Source organism: Piliocolobus tephrosceles, chromosome 6 (genome assembly GCF_002776525.5).
Source record: "Piliocolobus tephrosceles isolate RC106 chromosome 6, ASM277652v3, whole genome shotgun sequence".
Taxonomy (NCBI): domain Eukaryota; kingdom Metazoa; phylum Chordata; class Mammalia; order Primates; family Cercopithecidae; genus Piliocolobus; species Piliocolobus tephrosceles.
In genome coordinates this window covers 101815656-101834286 of record NC_045439.1, presented here as the reverse complement: position 1 = coordinate 101834286, position 18631 = coordinate 101815656, and the positions used below count along the sequence as shown (strand labels likewise).

Here is an 18631-nt window from a genome sequence, read left to right as displayed (position 1 = left end):
GGCTAATTTTTTGTATTTTTAGTAGAGACGGGGTTTCACCACCCTGGCCAGGCAACTCCTGACCTCATGATCCGCCTGCCTTGGCCTCCCAAAGTCCTGGGATTACAGGCATGAGCCGTGGCGCCCGGCCAAGGAAACGATTTTTTAAGCAAGAAAATAATAAATATAATGAAACAGAATTTAAAGGAATACACACCAAACTGGTGAATTTCTCAATGGAGGTAAAACTGTAAGCATTTATACTTTGTTACAAATGTATAAAACATTCAAACTTTTTATAAGGAATATTTTACCTCTGTAAGCAGCTCTCAATGGTGAAAACTCTTACTAATAATGTTTAAATTAAAAATGACATTGGCAGGGAAACATCAGCCCACAGTTTAACAAAAACTGCCACCAAAACACCAAGTAGTTACTGGTTTGAAGTATACATTATACCAAAGTTACTACTACTTTATCTTTTATGCCTTATTACGATATTGCAATTAAATCACACTAGATTAAGAATATTATAAAACAATCACGTATGCTATAGTTATACATGCTACACTCCTTGAAAAATTAAGTTTCAGCCAGGAGCCATGGCTCACATCTATAATCTCAGCACTTTGGGAGGTCAAGGCGGGCAGATCACGAGATCAGGAGATCAAGACCATCCTGGCTAACACCGTGAAACCCCGTCTCTACTAAAAATACAAAAACAAAATTAGCCAGGCATGGTGGTGGGTGCCTGTAGTCCCAGCCACTGGGGAGGCTGAGGCAGGAGAATGGCGTGAACCCGGGAGGCGGAGCTTGTAGTAAGCCGAGATCACACCACTGCACTCCAGCCTGGGTGATAAAGCGTGACTCCTTCTCAAAAAAAAAGAAAGAAAGAAAAATTAAGTTTCATAGTAGCATGCTTCTAGGAGAAGTGTTTTGTTATTTTAAAACCAAAACTTCTGTACATGTTACTTCTTAACTGAGCATGCTTAACTTGAGCATATTCTCAAGTCAAACAGAGGTTTAAACTCTCCTCTTATCACTCTTGTCAAAGATAAAATTAAATTCTCCTTAGTAACTGGTCATCCTGGAGAATCAAAATAATTTTACTTTTAATGATTAAGTGGAATCAATGTTTAGCTCCTTTCAAATAAGAAGTACTTGATGATTCTGAATAAACAACTAAACATCTTAATATATCTTATCTTAGTATCAAAAGAAAGCCAACACAAGAAACCCAAAGGTGAACAGAAAAAAATGCCCCAAATAGAGGAACTGAATGTAAAAACTAAACAAAAGCCTAAAAAAATTCTGAATTCTAAACATAGATAAGACAGTAACCCAAGTCAGTATCTCTTAAATTTCTCAACCAGAAACTGGTATGAATATTCAAATATAAGCTATAATGTTTGAAAAAAATGAATTAAAACTTAAAAATCTTACCTGGTCCATGCATAGATAAATCCCAATGGCCCTGAAATCAGTACTGGTAAGTGCGGCAACTTAAAAAGCTTTCAATATGTTTAGTAACTGGGAGTTGGTATGTTTATACCAAGGATGTAACCTTAGTTTAATCATAGCTGAGTGCATAAAGAGGTTCAGTACTGTCCTAACAACAGGATGGTAAATTTTAAGGATGTAGCACAGTCTTGCCTATGAAATGATTAGGTATATACTTCAAGATCAAAAGATAATGATTAATTATATAAAAATATAGTTAAAAAGTGGATGTTCATCATGATGACTTAAAATGCTTTTAATTAAGCAATTTTCAATTTTTGTTTGTTTGAGACGGACTCTCTCAATGTGCTGTAATGTGCTGTAATGCCAGCACACTGTGAGGCCAAGGAAACACAATTTGTGTTTAATCATTTTCCAACATTCCTATAGTAAATACTCAGCTCCTACTTTAATGATATTACTCCTTATTTCATTCACTCATTACACACCTTGGTTACCTGTTTCTGAATCATAGAATTTTCATCTTTTATTACCTGACCAAAGCAGTATTACTGACAATCTTCATTTGACAACTTAAAGCTAAATTGAAATTGTATCTCCAACTTTCAAAAACTACCACACTGGGTGAAAGTTACTAACATGAAAAATAAAATAATGAAACTGGAAAAGAGCAAGGCTCTTTGGGATTTACTATACCAAAAAAAACCCACACAATTAGAGGAAAACAATGCATCTATGCTTTCATTTCTGGAAATATGGCCAATTACCAAAATACACTGTCAACTAAAAGTTGAAATCTGCGGCTGGGCATGGTGATTCACACCTATAATCCCAGCACTTTGGGAGGGGGAGGCGGGCAGATCACAAGGTCAGGAGTTTGAGACCTGCCTGGCCAGCCAGCATGGTGAAATCCCATCTCTACTAAAAATACAAAAATGAGCCGAGCATGGTGGCATGAGCTTGTAGTCCCAGCTACTCGGGAGGCTGAGGCAGGAGAATCGCTTGAACCCTGGCGGCAGAGGTTGCAGTGAGCTGAGATCATGCCACTGGACTCCAGCCTGGGCAACAGAGCAAGAGTCTGTCTCCAACAAACAAACAAAAATTGAAAATTGCTTAATTAAAAGTAACAATTCAGGTATTTTTCAGCACTACAAGTTTTAGTTGGTTCTTACACCTTCCATTTCTCTCTCCAGTATTTTCATATTTGCTTTAAATTCTTAAACTTACTGCTCGATGCGGTGGCTCACGCCTGTAATCCCAGCACACTGGGAGGCCAAGGCAGGCAGATCACTTGAGGTCAGGCGTTTGAGACCAGCCTGGCTAATATGGTGAAACCCCGTCTCCACAAAAAACACAAAAATTAGCCTGGCATGGTGACACACACCTGTAATCTCAGCTATCCGGGAGGCTGAGGCAAGAGAATTACTTGAACCCAGAAGGCAGAGGTTGTAATGAGCCGAGATTGCGCCACTGCACTCCAACCTCTGCGACAGAGTGAGACTCCATCTCAAAAAAAAAAAAAATCTTAAACTTACTTTTCTTGTTTTCATCTCCTTATGTACTAATTCCATCATCTCAACTTTTTTTTTTTTTTGAGACAACGTCTGACTCTATCACCCAGGCTGGAGTGCAGTGGTACAATCTCGGCTCACTGCCATCTCCACCTCCCAGGCTCAAGCCATCCTCCCACCTCAGCCTCCTGAGTAGCTGGGAGTACAGGTGCATATTACAACACCTGGCTAATTTTTGTATTTTTTCTAGAGACAGGGTTTCACCGTGTTGCCCAGGCTGGTCTCAAACTCATGAGTTCAAGTGATCCGCCTACCTCGGCATCCCAAAGTGCAGAGATTACTGGCATGAACTACTGCACCAGGCCTAATCTCAACATTTTTACAGCTGTTTCTGTTGACTGATTTTCTTCTAACGAACCAGATTTTTCTGGGTGAAATTTTCCTACTTGTATGTATATCTAGCTATCACAAAATAAAGTACAGTAGAGCCTGCTAGTAGGCCAGAAAAAAGATAGGCAGACATAGAGCCTTCTCAGACATTGGTCATGTTCCACTTCTCTGAAAGACGGGCACACAGTGTTCACTTTTGATCTTAAGACTACATGGAACTCTTTATCTGTATGCTGTAGTTCTTGAAAAATATTGTAAAAATTAGGCTGAATGCTTTGAAAAGATGCAGGCCAGGAGCAGTGGCTCAACCTATAATCCTATCAATTTGAGAAGCCAAGGTGGGAGGGCTTCTTGAGGCCAGAAGTTTGAGACCAGCCTGGGTAACATAGCACAACCCCATATCCACAAAAAACTTAAAAAATTAGCTGAGCATGGTAGCATGTGCCTGTAGTCATAGCTACTCAGGAGGCTTACGTGGGAGGATAGCCTGAGCATAGGACTTTGAAAATGCAGTCAGCTATGGCACCACTGCATTCCAGCCTGCGCAACACAGTGAGATCCTGTCTCTAAAAATAAATAAAAAATAAGATACTAGAAAACTTAATTCAACAACACATTACAAAGATCATCATAAGCTGGACATGGTGGCTCACGCTTGTAATCCCAACACTTTGGAAGGCTGAGGCGGATGGATTGCTTGAGCTCAGGAGTTTGAGACCAGCCTCAGCAACATGATGAAATCCCATGTCTACAAAAAAATATACATACATACGTGTGTGTGTGTGTGTGTGTGTGTGTGTGTGTGTGTGTGTATCTCCCGGCCAGCTACTCAAGAGGCTGAAGTAGAAGGACTGCTTGAGCCCTGGATGTTGAGGCAATAGCGAGCCAAGATCATGCCACTGTACTACAGCTTGAGAAACAGAGTGAGAACCTACTTCAAAAAATAAATAAATAGGCCAGGCAGGGTGGCTCACGCCTGTAATCCCAGGACTTTGGGAGGCTGAGGCGGGTGGATCACAAGGTCAGGAGATCGAGACCATCCCAGCCAACATGGTGAAAACCCATCTCTACTAAAATACTTAAAAAAAATTAGCCAGGCGTGGTGGTGCACGCTTATAGTCCCAGCTACTCAGGAGGCTGAGGCAGGGGAATCACTTGAACCCAGGAGGCAGAGGTTGTAGTGAGCAGAGATCATGCCATTGTACTTCAGCCTGGCAACAGAATGAGACTCCGTCTCAAAATAAATAAATTAATTAATTAAATTAAAAATTCAAGGAGGATTCAACATATGTAAATCAATAAATGTGATACATCACATGAGCAGAATAAAGGACAGAAACCATATAATCATTTTAACAGATGCTGAAAATGTGTTCAATAAAATTCAGAACATTTCTTCACGATAGAAACTCTCAACAAATTCGGTATAGAAACGAAATACTTCGGCCGGGCACAGTGGCTCATGCCTGTAATGCCGGCACTTTGGGAGGCCAAGGAGGGCAGATCATTTGAGGTCAGGAGTTCAAGACCAGCCTGGCCAACATGGTGAACCCCTATCTCTACCAAAAATACAAGAATTAGCTGAGAATGGTGGTGCATGCCTGTAATCCCAGCTACTTGGGAGGCGAAGGCAGGAGAACCGCTTGAACCTGGGAGGTGGAGGTTGCTGTGAGCAGAGATCATGCCACTGCACTCCAGCCTGGGTGACAGAGCGAGACTCCGTCTCAAAAAAAAAAAAAAAAAAAAGATCAGCCTGGGCAACATGGCAAAACCCTGTCTCTCTACTAAAAATACAAAAATTAGCCAGATATGGTGGCACACACCTGTAATCCCAGCTACTGGGGAGGGTGAGGCACGAGGCTTACTTGAGCCTGGGAAGCAGAGGTTGCAGTGAGCCAAGATCAGGCCACTGCACTCCGGCCTGGGTGACAGAGCAAGAATCTGTCTCCCCAACAACAGGAAAAAAAAAAAAGTAGCATTTCTATACACCATAATAATCTGAAAAAGAAATCAAGAAAACAATCTCAATTAAAAGAGATAAAGAACAAAAAATAAAATACTTAGAAATAAATTTAACCAAAGAAGTGAAAGATCTCTACAAAAACACACTATAAAACACTGATGAAAGAAATGGAAGAGGACACAAAAAATGGAACGATATTATTATCCTCGATTAGAAGACTTAATATTGTTAAATATCTATACTACTCAAAGCAATCTACAGATTCAATGCAATCCATATCAAAATACCAATGACATTCTTCACAGAAATAGAAAAACAATCCAAAATTCATATGGAACTACAATAGACCTGATAGCTAAAGCAATTATAAGAAAAAAGAACAAAGTCGGTCATGGTGGCTCACGCCTGTGATCCCAACACTTTGGGAGGCCAAGGTGGGTGGATCACCTGAGGTCGGGAGTTCAAGATCAGCCTGACCAAGATGGAGAAACCCTATCGCTACTAAAAATACAAAATTAGCTGGGTGTGGTGGTGCATGTCTGTAATTCCAGCTATTTGGGAGGCTGAGGCAGAAGAATCGCTTGAACCCGGGAGGTGGAGGTTACAGTGAGCCAAGATCACACTATTGCACTCCAGCCTGGGCAACAAGAGTGAAACTCCATCTCAAAAAAAGAAAAAAAAAAAAAAGGAACAAAAAAAGAAAAAAGATCAAAGCTGGAGCATTACCACTACTTGATTTCAAATTATACTACAAAGCTATAGCAATCAAAACAGCATGGTACTGGCATAAAAACCAACACACGGGCTGGGCACAGTGGCTCATGCCTGAATTCCTAGCACTTTGGGAAGCTGAGGTGGGTGGATCACTTGAGTCCAGGAGTTCGAGACCAGAATGGGCAACATGGCAAAATCCTTCGTCTACCAAAAATACAAAACTTGGCCAGTCTCAAACTAAATAAATATGTTAACAAAATAAATTTTTTTTTTAGGCCAGGCGCTGTGGCTCAAGCCTGTAATCCCAGCACTTTGGGAGGCCGAGATGGGCGGATCACGAGGTCAGGAGATCGAGACCATCCTGGCTAATACGGTGAAACTCCGTCTCTACTAAAAAATATAAAAAACTAGCTGGGCGAGGTGGCGGGCACCTGTAGTCCCAGCTACTCGGGAGGCTGAGGCAGGAGAATGGCGTAAACCCGGGGGGCGGAGCTTGCAGTGAGCTGAGATCTGGCCACCGCACTCCAGCCTGGGCGACGGAGCGAGACCTCGTCTCAAAAAAAAAAAAAAAATCACCCCTCAGGGAGAATTCAAGCAATTCTCGTGCCTCAGCCTCCCAAGTAGCTGAGATTACAGGTGTGTGCCACCAGGTCTGGCTAATTTTTTAATTTTTTTTGAGACGGAGTTTCACCATGCTGATCAGGCTGGTCTCAAACTCCTGGCCTCAAGTGATCTGCCTGCCTCTGCCTCCCAAAGTGCTAGGATTACAAGCATGAGCCACTGCACCCAACCCCTGGCATCATTTGTTAAAAATACTATCCTTTCCGGAACGTATGTTCTTATTGGTGCCTTTGTCAAAAATGACTTGGCTCTAAATACGTGGATTTATTTCTGCATTCTGTTTGTTCCATTAGTCTATGTGTATTTTTGTTTTTTAAAAATTTTTACATATGGCCGGGCACCGTGGCTCATGCCTGTAACCCCAGCACTTTAGGAGGCCGAGGTGGGTGGATCATGAGGTCAAGAGATCAAGACCATCCTGGCCAACATGGTGAAACCCCATCTCTACTAAAAATATAAAATATAAAAATATGAAAATTAGGTGCACGTCGTGGCATGTGCCTGTAGTCCCAGCTACTCAGGAGGCTGAGGCAGGAGAATCGCTTGAACCTGGGAGGCAGAGAGATTGCGCCACTGCACTCCAGCCTGGGCGATGGAGCGAGACTCCGTCTCAAAAAAAAAAAAAAAAGAGTTTGAGAACAGCCTGAGTAACACGGTGAGACGCTCATCTGTATAAAAAGTTCTTTAAATTAGCTAGCATGGTTAATATGACTATTCCCTGCAGTCTTGGCTACTTGGGAGTTTGAAGAAAGAGGATCCCTTGAGCCTAGGCGTTCAGAGGCTGTAGTGAGCTATGACCATGTCACTGCATTCCAGCCTGGGCAACAAAGTGACAACTGACAACTCATCTTTTTTTTAAAGGGTGCTAGAAGGATGCATCAATAAAATGTGATACATCACATAAACAGAATGAAAGACAAAACCTATCTGATCATCTCAAGGGATACAGAAAATCATTTGATAAAATTAAGCATCATTTCATGATAAAAGTCAACAAACTTGGCAAAAAAAAAAAACACCTCAACATAATAAAGGCCATATATGACAACCCCACAGCCAACATTATATTTAATGGGGAAAAGCTGAAAGACTTTCAGAAAACACACTTTTAGATTTGATAAATGAATTTGGTAAAGTTTCAGGATACAAATTTAACGTGCAGAAATCAGTAGCATTTCTATACACTAATAACAATCTAGTGGAGGACAAAAATCAAGAAGGCAATCCCATTTACAATAGCTACAAAAACAATAAAATACATAGGTTAAATACATTTAAATACATTTAACATCAAATACATTTAAATACATTTAACCAAGGACGTGAAAGATGTCTATAAGGACAACTAGAAAACACTGATGAAAGAAATCGCAGATGACACAAATGGAAATACATCCCACGCTCATAGATTGGAAGAATCATATCATTAAAATGACCATACTTCCCAAAGCAATTAACAGACTCAACACAATCCCTATCAAATTACCATCATTTTTTACAGAATTAGAAAAAATATCCTAAAATTCATATGAAACTAAAACAGAGCCCAAATAACTAAAGCAATCCTAAGCAAAAAGAACAAAGCTGGGACACATCACACTACCTGACTTCAAATTATACTTCAAGGCTATAGTAACCAAAACAGCATGGTACTGGCATAAAAATAAGCATGTAGTTCAAAGAAATGGAATAGAGAATCCAGAAATAAAGCTACCTACCTAGATCCAACTGATCTTCAACAAAGTCAACAAAAATACACACTGGGAAAAGAACACCCTATTCAATAAATGGTACTGGGAAAATCAGGTAGCTAAACGCGTAAAAATAAAACTGGACTCATACCTCTCACCAGATACAAAACATAACTCAAGATGGTTTAAAGACCCAAATTTAAGACATGAAACTAGAAAAACCCTAGATAATAAATTAGGAAAAACTCTCAGACTTCAAAAGGGTAAATGTAACAAAAACAGACAGGTGTGGTAGCTCACGCCTGTAATCCCAGTACCTTGGGAGGCTGAGGCGGACGGATCACGAGGTCAGGAGATCAAGACCATCCTGGCTAACAAGGTGGAATGCCGTCTCTACTAAAAATACAAAAATTAGCTGGGTGTGGTGGCGCACACCTGTAGTCCCAGCTACTTGGGAGGCTGAGGCAGGAGAATCGCTTGAATCTGGGAGAGGGAGGCTGCAGTGAGCCAAGATCACACCACTGCACTTCAGCCTGGTGACAGAGCGAGACTCCATCTCAATAAATAAATAAACATACACCAGGCATGGTGGCTCACATCTGTAATCCCAGCACTTTATCTAAGGCAAGAGGATCACTTGAGCCTAGGAGGTGGAGGCTGCCGCGAGCTATGATCACGCCACTGCACTCCAGCTTGGGCAACAGAGTGAGACCTCATCTCAAAAAACAAATCAATCAATCAATATAAAATAAATGGTGCTGGGAAAACTGGATATCCATATGCAGAAGAATGAAACTATATTCCTGTTTTTCACCACATGCAAAAGTCAACTCAAAATGGATTAAAGGCTGAAATGTAAGTGTAAGATTCAAAACTATGAAACTACAGATGAAAACATTGGGGAAATGCTATAGGACTACCTGGGCAAAAATGAATGCTTATTGGTAGCATATAAATTCAGAGTCAGGAATGATGATGATGACAAGCAACCACAGATTGTCCACATGGGTGGCAGAGATAATGACACTTTTCTTTCCTTTTTTCCTTTTTTTTGAGACGGAGTCTCGCTCTGTCACCCAGGCTGGTGTGCAGTGGCGTGATCTCAGCTCACTGCAAGCTCCGCCTTCCGAGTTCACGCCATCCTCCTGCCTCAGCCTCCCAAGTAGCTGGGACTACAGGCGCCCGCCAACACGCCTGGCTAATTTTTTGTATTTTTAGTAGAGATGGGGTTTCACCGTGTTAGCTAGGATGGTGTCGATCTCCTGACCTTGTGATCTGTCCACCTCGGACTCCCAAAGTTCTGGGATTACAGGCATGAGCCACCGTGCCCAGCTCCTTCTTTCCTTTCTTTTAGACAGGGTAGAGTGCAGTGGCATGATCATAGCTCACTGCAGCCTCCAACTCCTAGCCTCAAGTGATCATCCCACCTTAGCCTCCTGAGTAGCTGGGACTACAGGTGCACTTCATCACACCTGGCTAATTAAACAAATTTTTTTTTTTTTTGTAGAGATGAAGTCGCACTATGTTCCCTAGGCTGGTCTCAAACTCCTGGGCTCAAGCAATCCTCCTGCTGCAACCTCCCAAAGTGCTGAGATTACAGGTATGAGCCACCACACCCAGCCTCTTTGAAAAAAGTGCTCACAGGAAGAGAAAGTGACATTTTTGCTTTCAGATGGTTCAACACACACAAACTTTGTCTCATGCAGAAAACTATTAAAAATATGCTATAAAATTACCTTCAGGTTATATGCATACAGTATATACAAAAAAGAAATAAATTTCTTTTCATTCATAAGATACCCTATTATATAGTAGCAATATTCAAAATTCCAAAAAAATCCAAAATCTGAAACACTTCTGGTCCTAACCATTTCAGATAAAGGATACTCAGCCTGTAGCAGACAAAATGAAATTTACGATAAAAATTGTGATGACAGGAGGCTGAGATACGCGGACTGCTGAAGGCCAAGAGTTCAAGATTACTGTGAGCAGTGATCACACCACTACACTCCAGTCTCAGCAATAGAGCTAGACACCCCATTTCTAGAAAAAAAATGCAATAAGAAAATAGTTATGAGGCAAAGGTCACTAAATATTGCTATAATAGCTCTTCAAGAAGACAATAATACACGCAAATCTAATAAGAGCATACCAAAATGTATAAAGCTAAAAACTGACAGAACTGGAGAAACTGACAGTTCTACAACAGTTAGAGACTTTAACAACCCACTTTGAAAAATAAAGCAGATATAAGATCAGTAAAAAAACAGAGTACTTACATAATACCATAAACCAACTAAAGCTAAACAAATACGAACACTCCAACCCACAAAAGCAGAATAGACTTTTTTTAGTGCGCTTAGAGGCTGAGACAGGAGGTGCACTTGAGCCTAGGAGTTCGAGGCTGTAGTGAGCTACGGTCACGCCACTGCACTTTAGCCTGGGCAACATAGCAAGATCTCATCTCTAAATATATAAATGAATGAGTGAATGAATGAATGAAAAAGAAGAAAGAACCCAGATCAATACCTTAGGCAAGCAGAAAAAGAAGAGCAAGCTAAACTCAAAGCTAGCAGAAGGAAGGAAATAAAGATCAGATCAGAGACGAACAAGACATAGAAGGAGAAAAATAGAAAAAAAAGTAAAACCAAAAGCTGTTTTTTTGAAAAGATCAACAAAACTGATAAACATTTAGCTAGACTGACCAAGATTTTAAAAAAGCACTCAAATTACTAACTTCAAAAAGTAGAGACAATTCTGCATACCTTAAAAATGAAAAGAATCAGAATACTCTTAATAATTTGTACACCAACAGATTAGATAATCTAGGCGATATAGACAGAGTCCTAGAAATACACAAAGTAGCAAAACTGGTTCAAGAAGATAGAAAATCTAAACAAATCTTAGACTGAATAAATAGTCAAAAACCTCCTGAAAAAGAAAAGCCCATGCTCACTTCGGCAACACATATATTAAAATTGGAACAGAGATTAGCATGGCCTCTGTGCAAGGATGACACGTAAACTTGTGAAGCGTTTCATATTTTTTTTAATTAAAAGAAAAAAAATAGAAAAGCCCAATAGCACAAGGCTTTACAGGTTCTACCAAACATTTTTCTTTTTATTTTAAGACAAGGTTTCACTCTGTAACCCAGGCTAGGGTTCAGTGGCACCACTACAGATCACTGCAACCTTGAACCCCTGGCTCAAGCAATCCTCCCATCTCAGCCTCCCAAGTAGTTGGAACTACAGATGCTGCTGCCAGGCCCAGCTAACTTTTTTTATATTTAATTTTCTTAGTAGAGATAAGGTCTCACTATGTTGCACTGGCTAGTCTCAAAACTCAAGGCCCCAAATGATCCTCCTGCCTCTGCCTATGTGTTGGGATTATAGAAGTGAGCCACCACACTCAGTCTTACCAAACATTTAAAGAATAATTAACATCAATCCTCCTCAAACTCTTTCAAAAAACAAGAGGCGAGACATGTTCTCACTCATAGGTGGGAACTGAACAATGAGATCACTTGGACACAGGGTGGGGAACATCATACACCAGGGCCTGTCGGGGGAGGGGGGCTGGAGGAGGGATAGCATTAGGAGAAATACCTAATGTAAATGACAAATTGATGGGTGCAGCAAACCAACATGGCACATGTATACCTATGTATCAAACCTGCACATTGTGCACATGTACCCAAGAACTTAAAGTATTAAAAAAAAAAAAAAAAAAAAGAGGCGAGAATACTAACTCACTTTATGAAGGCAGGATACCTTACTACCAGGCAAAAACATCACAAGAAAATTATAGACAGAATATGCCTTACAAACACAGATGCAAAAGATCCTAAACAAACTACTAGCAAATCTAATCCAACCGTATATTAAGAGGATTATATATTACAACAAACTGGGAATTATCCCAGGGATGCCAGGGTGGCTCACTTTATGAAAATCAAGTAATACTGGGTTTTCTTGTTTTTGTTTTTTAATGAGATGGGGTCTCCCCTTGCTGCCCAAGCTGGTCTCAAACTCCTGGGCTCAAGTGATCCTCCTGCCTTGGCCTTACAGGTGTGAGCCACTGCACCTGGCCCACTGCACTAATTGAATGAAGGAGAAAAATCATAATCATGTGGCCATCTCAATTGATGCAAAAAGAAAAAAACATTTGACAAAATCCAATACCCTTTCCTGACAAAATCACTCAAACTATATATAGAAAGGAACTTCTTCAACATGACAAAAAGATTTCATAAAAAACACACTGTTAACATTATATTTAATCCTGAAAGACTGAAAGCTTTCCTCTTAAGATTAGGAACGGCCGGGCGCGGTGGCTCAAGCCTGTAATCCCAGCACTTTGGGAGGCCGAGACGGGCGGATCACAAGGTCAGGAGATCGACACCATCCTGGCTAACACGGTGAAACCCCGTCTCTACTAAAAATACAAAAAAACTAGCCGCGCGAGGTGGCGGGCGCCTGTAGTCCCAGCTACTCCGGAGCCTGAGGCAGGAGAATGGCGGAAACCCGGGAGGCGGAGCTTGCAGTGAGCTGAGATCCGGCCACTGCACTCCAGCCCGGGTGGCAGGGCAAGATTCCGTCTCAAAAAAAAAAAAAAGATCAGGAACAAAACAAGATGCCTTCTTTTGCCATTTCTATTCCACACTATAATGCAAGTTCAAGTCAGAGCAATTAGGGAAGAAAAAGATGTAACAGCCATCCATATTGGAAAGGAAACACTAACATTCTCTATCTGCAGATGACTTCATCCTATATATGGAAAACCTAAATATGCATACACGAGCTATTAGAGCTAATATATAAATTCAGTACAGAATCAATTTTATGTCTGTGTGTATCTTCATATATACTAGTAATGTGCAATCTGAAAATGAAACCAAAACAATTTACAATAGCATCAAAAAGAATAACATCACAGGTATAAAGCACCACATTCTGCCCACACACTTAGGAATAAATTTATCCAAGGAGGGAAAAGAGTTGTACACTGAAAACTAGCAAACATTGGTCAAAGAAATTAAATGATAAAAAGATGCCCTATGTTCATGGATTGGGGGAATCAGTATTGTTAAGACAGCAATATAACACAAACTGGTCCACAGATTCAGTGCAATCCCTTTCAAAATCTCAATGGTCTTTGTTGCAGAAATGGAAAAGCTGTTCCTAAAATTCATATGGAGACTTCTGCTCCAAGATGTAAAGGGCTTGGAAGCTGTCAATACCATGCTCACAAGGAAAATAAACAAAAATGAAAAACCTGAAAAACAAGAACCCTCTTAGATCCATCAGAGAACTTAGGTCACAGGGCAAGCCACTGCCCTATAAGCTGGAGAGAAAAGCAGATACAAAGAATCACAGCTTTCCAGAAAAAAAAAAAGCCCAGGGGCAAAAGCCTATTGCTAGAGACCTTATTTTTTTTCACAAAACCTACAAGCAAGAAGACAGTGGAATTAACTATTTAAACTGATGAAAGATGGCCGGGCATGGTGGCTCATGCTTGTAATCTCAGCACTTTGGGAGGCCTAGATGGGTGGGTCACTTGAGTCCAGGAGTTCGAGACCAGCCGGGTCACATGGAGAAACCCCATCTCTATTAAAAATACAAAAATTAGCCAGGCATGGTGGTGGGTGGCTGTAATCCCAGCTACTCGAGAGGCTGAGGCAGGAAAATCGCTTGAACTCGGGAGGTAGAAGTTGCAGTGTGCTGAGATCACGCCACTGCACTCATGCCTCTGGGGACAGAGTGAGACTCTGTCTCAAAAAAAATAAAACAAATAAAATGTTGAAAGAAAGAAAAAAACCCACAAAAGTGAAGAAGAAATAAAGACCTTCTCAGATAAACAAGAACTGTTGAGAATTTGTTGCCAGTAGACCTGCCTTACAAGAAATGTCAAAGAAGTTCTTCAGAGAGGAAGAAAGTATAGACAAAAAATTTGGGCCGGGCGCGGTGGCTCACGCCTGTAATCCCAGCACTTTGGGAGGCCGAGACGGGCGGATCACGAGGTCAGGAGATCGAGACCATCCTGGCTAACACGGTGAAACCCCATGTCTACTAAAAATACAAAAATAGCCAGGCGAGGTGACTGGCGCCTGTAGTCCCAGCTACTCCGGAGGCTGAGGCAGGAGAATGGCGTAAACCCGGGAGGCGGAGCTTGCAGTGAGCTGAGATCCAGCCACTGCACTCCAGCCTGGGCGAAACAGAGCAAGACTCCGTCTCAAAAAAAAAAGGCCAGGTATGGTGGCATGCGCCTGTTATCTCAGCTACTCAGGAAGCTGAGGCACAAGAATCACTTGAAGCTGGAAGGTGGAAGTTACAGTGAGCTGAGATCACACCACTGCACTCCACGGCAACAGAGCATGACTCTGTCTCGGAAAAAAAAAAAAAAAAGGATGAAATTAGAACCCTCTACACTGCTGGTGGGAGTGTAATATGGTACACCCAGGGTTGAAAACAATTTGGCAGTTCCTTTAAAAATAAAAGGTAAAAGAAATACTGCACAACCCAGGTACATATCCAAAACAACTGAAAAAAGGTATTCAAACAAAAACTTGTACATCAGTGTTCATAGCAGCACTATTCACAATGCCAAAAGATGGAAAAACCAAAATGCCCAAGAATAGATAAATATAGCATAGCCATACAATGAAATATTATTCAGCCATTTAAAAAATGAAGTACTGGCTGGGCGTGGTGGCTCACACCTGTAATCCCAGCACTTTGAGAGGCCAAGGCGGGCGGACCACAAGGTCAGGAGTTTGAGACCAGCCTGGGGCTAGCATAGTGAAACCTCGTTTCTAATAAAAATACAAAAAACTAGCCGGGCGTTGTGGCAGGCACCTGTAATCCCAGCTATTCGGGAGGCTGAAGCAGGAGAATCGCTTGAATCCAGGAGGCAGAGGTTGCAATGAGCCGAGATGGAGCCATTGCCCTCCAGCCAGAGCAACAATGCAAGACTCCGTCTCAAAAAAAAAAAAAAAAAGTACTTTTGAGATTACTTATCCCAGAAGATATTTTTTAAAATGAAGTACTTACACATGCTACAACATGGATGAACCCAGAAAACAAAGCTAAATTAAAGAAATACACACAAAAAGTCACATATTATATGACTCCACTTCTGTGAAATACAAAGAATGAGTAAACCCATACAGAAAGAAATCAGATTAGTGTTTTGTAGGAGTTTCAGGGAGGGAGGAGCAGAAAGTAACTGCTTAATAGATATGAAGTTTTGGCCAAGTGCAGTGACTCAAACTTGTAATCCCAACACTTTGGGAGGCCAATGTGGGCAGATCACCTGAGGTCAGGAGTTCAAGACCAGTCTGGCCAACATGGTGAAACCTCGTCTCTACTAAAAACACAAAACTTAGCCAGGTTAGGTGGCGGGCACCTGTAATCCCGGAAACATAGGAGGCTGAGGCAGGAAAATTGTTTGAACCTGGGAGGCAGAGGATGCAGTGAGCCGAGATCGTGCCACTGAAAATAAAAAGTTTCCTTTTGGGATGATGAAAATATTTTGGAGACAGTTTATGGTTGTACAACATTGAAAATGTACCAAATGCCACTAAATCGTGCACTTTACAATGGTTGATTTTCTGTTACATAAATTTTACCTCAGTAAATAAGAGGATGCTCTGATAGCATCTTACAAAAACAATTACCCAAACATGAAGAATTTTACCACTTATCCCCTCCCAATTAAAACAAAATAACACTGAATTTTTTTTTTTCTTTTTGAGACGGAGTCTCTCTCTGTCGCCAGGCTGGAGTGCAGTGGCGCAATCCCGGCTCACTACAACCTCTGACTCCCCAGTTCAAGTGATTCTCCTGCCTCAGCCTCCCAAGTAGCTAGGATTACAGGCATACACCACCACGTCCAGCTAATTTTTATATTTTTAGTAGAGCCGGGGTTTCACCATGTTGGCCAGAATGCTCTCGATCTCCTAACCTCGTGATCCACCAGCCTCAGTCTCCCAAAGTGTTGGGATTACAGGCGTGAGCCACAGTGCTTGGCCTGAAATATTTATTAAACTGTCATTTATTTATTTTGTTGGTTGGTTGGTTCGTTGGTTGGTTTCAGAGACAGGGTTTTGCCCTGTCACTCAGGATGGAGTGCAGTGGCGTGATCAGATCTCACTGCAGCCTCAAAGTCCTGGGCTCAAGCAATCCTCTTGCCTCAGTCTCTTGAGTAGCTGAGACTACCAGCTTGTGCCATGACACCCAGCTAATATTTTTTATTTTTTATAGAGACAGAGTCTTGCTATGTTGCCCAAGCTGGTCTTGAACTCCTGGCCTCAAGTGATCCTCCATAAGCTACCACACTCGGCTTAAACTGCCTTAAGACAAAGACGCTTAGAGAGGAAAAAGTGGTATTACAGTAAGCTTCTTGGGCATGATTTACTCACAGACTATTTACTCTAAAATCTAAAAGATACTTTTTAAAAGCTGGATGAGGACTCTTCTAATTTAGTCAGCATGAGCAAGAACAAAACCTATAAACTTAACTATTGAAAGTTACTTTGAACTTTATACTGAAAAAGTACTATACAAAAATTTCCATTGGTTATTCCTCATGTTCACTTTTACAAGATGGTTTGTTCCCAACCAGCTAAATGACTTCCCTTGTTACCCACTGTATGCATTATTTCCCTTCCAACAGTGATATCCCCTTGCTCTCTGTCAAGTAGGATTAAAACTTTTCAGACTCAAGTCTTTTCCTTCTTCTCGTGGCTCTCCAGATATTATTAGCTGTTTCTTTAAGAGGCTTTAGAGGCAGAGATTCTTGAGCTTCACATCCTGGCTCCACCATATACCAGCAGTGTGAACTTCAGAAGTAACCTTCCTTTCTCTGCATCATTTGCTGATCTGTAAAACTGGAATAGCCACACTCCAGTGGCTTGCTGTGAGAATAAAATGCATTTAACATGCCACTTGTTATGTAAACTCTAAATAAATTGCCATCACTATTATTAGTATTATGTTTTCTCACTACTACTTCCCTAGAACAGGCCTTTACTGCTGCTAGATTAAGTCCACTAGATTATGTCTGCATTTCCTCAACCAGCCCACTCCATTCATGTCTTTTAGTAATCCAAAGTATTGTGCAGATCACCATCAGATTCATCTTGAATACATACAAATACCTCCTGTCATTCCGTAGCTTAAGAACCTTTAATGTGGTGATGACCATCTCATGTCATCTAGGGACAAAGCAACCCTTGTTTATCCCAGTGTGGCTCTTGGTCTGTGCCCATGGCTGGTTCATGCCTTGGATACATGGAAAATAAGTAAATGATTAAAAAATAAAAATTAAAAATCTTCTATGGATCCCTGCTTACCAGCACATCAAATCTAATTTACTCTGCCTAACTTTCATTATCCTCTCTTAACAGCAGTTTCCAAACTTTCAGTGTACATCAGAATCATCTGGCATGCTTGTTAGAATACAGATTGCTGGACCCCAGTACAGAGTTTCCAATTCAGTAGGTATGGGAGCAGGGCCTTAAAATCTGCATTTATAATAAATTTCCAGGAGACGCAGTCGCTGCTGCTGCTGGTCAAGAAAGCACATTCTGAAAAGTACTCTTCTATCGTGACCAGCCTGACCAACATGAAGAAACCCTATTCCTACTAAAAATACAAAATTAGCCGAGTGTAGTGGTGCATGCCTGTAATCCCAGCTACTTGGGAGGCCAAGGCAAGAGAATCGCTTGAACCTGGGAGGCGGAGGTTGTGGTGAGCTGAGATCGTGCCATTGCACTCCAGCCTGGGCAACAAGAGCGAAACTCCGTCTTACACAAAAAAAGACAGAAAGAAAATTACTCTTCTAAAATAGACCCCATTCTGCCTCTGTAGGCTTATTTCTCCTTCCTCCCCACCTAGCACACACTGCTTTGACTAGATCAATCTTTTCATAGACTGTGGCCAATTCTCCCACCCTGCGCTGGCCTAGCACACTTTCTTGCTTTTCCAAATCAAACTCAGCCTTTAAGCCTGTAATTCTTAACACTGCCTGCACATTACAAACATCTGGGAAAGCTTTTAAAAACTGCAGGTGCACCTCACCCAAGATTCTGATTCATCTGATTTTTGATTAAGTTTTCCCAAGTGATTCTAATGAGCAGTCAGAGTTGAGATCCACTACTTAAACTTTAATCTCCTTCCTCTCAGAATTGTGAACTCACTGGATTTTCTCCCCTCTAAATTACTGTAATGTTGACAGATTAGATCAAGTTTTTGCTTCATTACATATCTGTGATTTTTTTTTTTTTTTTTTTTTTTTTTTTG

At 41.2% G+C, this 18631-nt stretch overlaps 1 protein-coding gene, 1 non-coding gene and 1 pseudogene across 7 annotated transcripts in view; 2 read left to right on the top strand and 1 right to left on the bottom strand.

Moving 5' to 3' along the window:
- The window catches only part of CSNK1G1 (casein kinase 1 gamma 1), a 208772-nt gene that overhangs the window by 176587 nt on the left and 13554 nt on the right, over window positions 1–18631 (bottom strand). The gene's annotated exons all lie outside the window — the stretch shown is intronic.
- On the top strand, window positions 11279–11377 carry LOC111521757 (annotated as a pseudogene).
- Window positions 17492–17624, top strand: LOC111521758. The gene has a single exon (XR_002725052.1). It is a non-coding gene; the product is annotated as a small nucleolar RNA SNORA48 (small nucleolar RNA).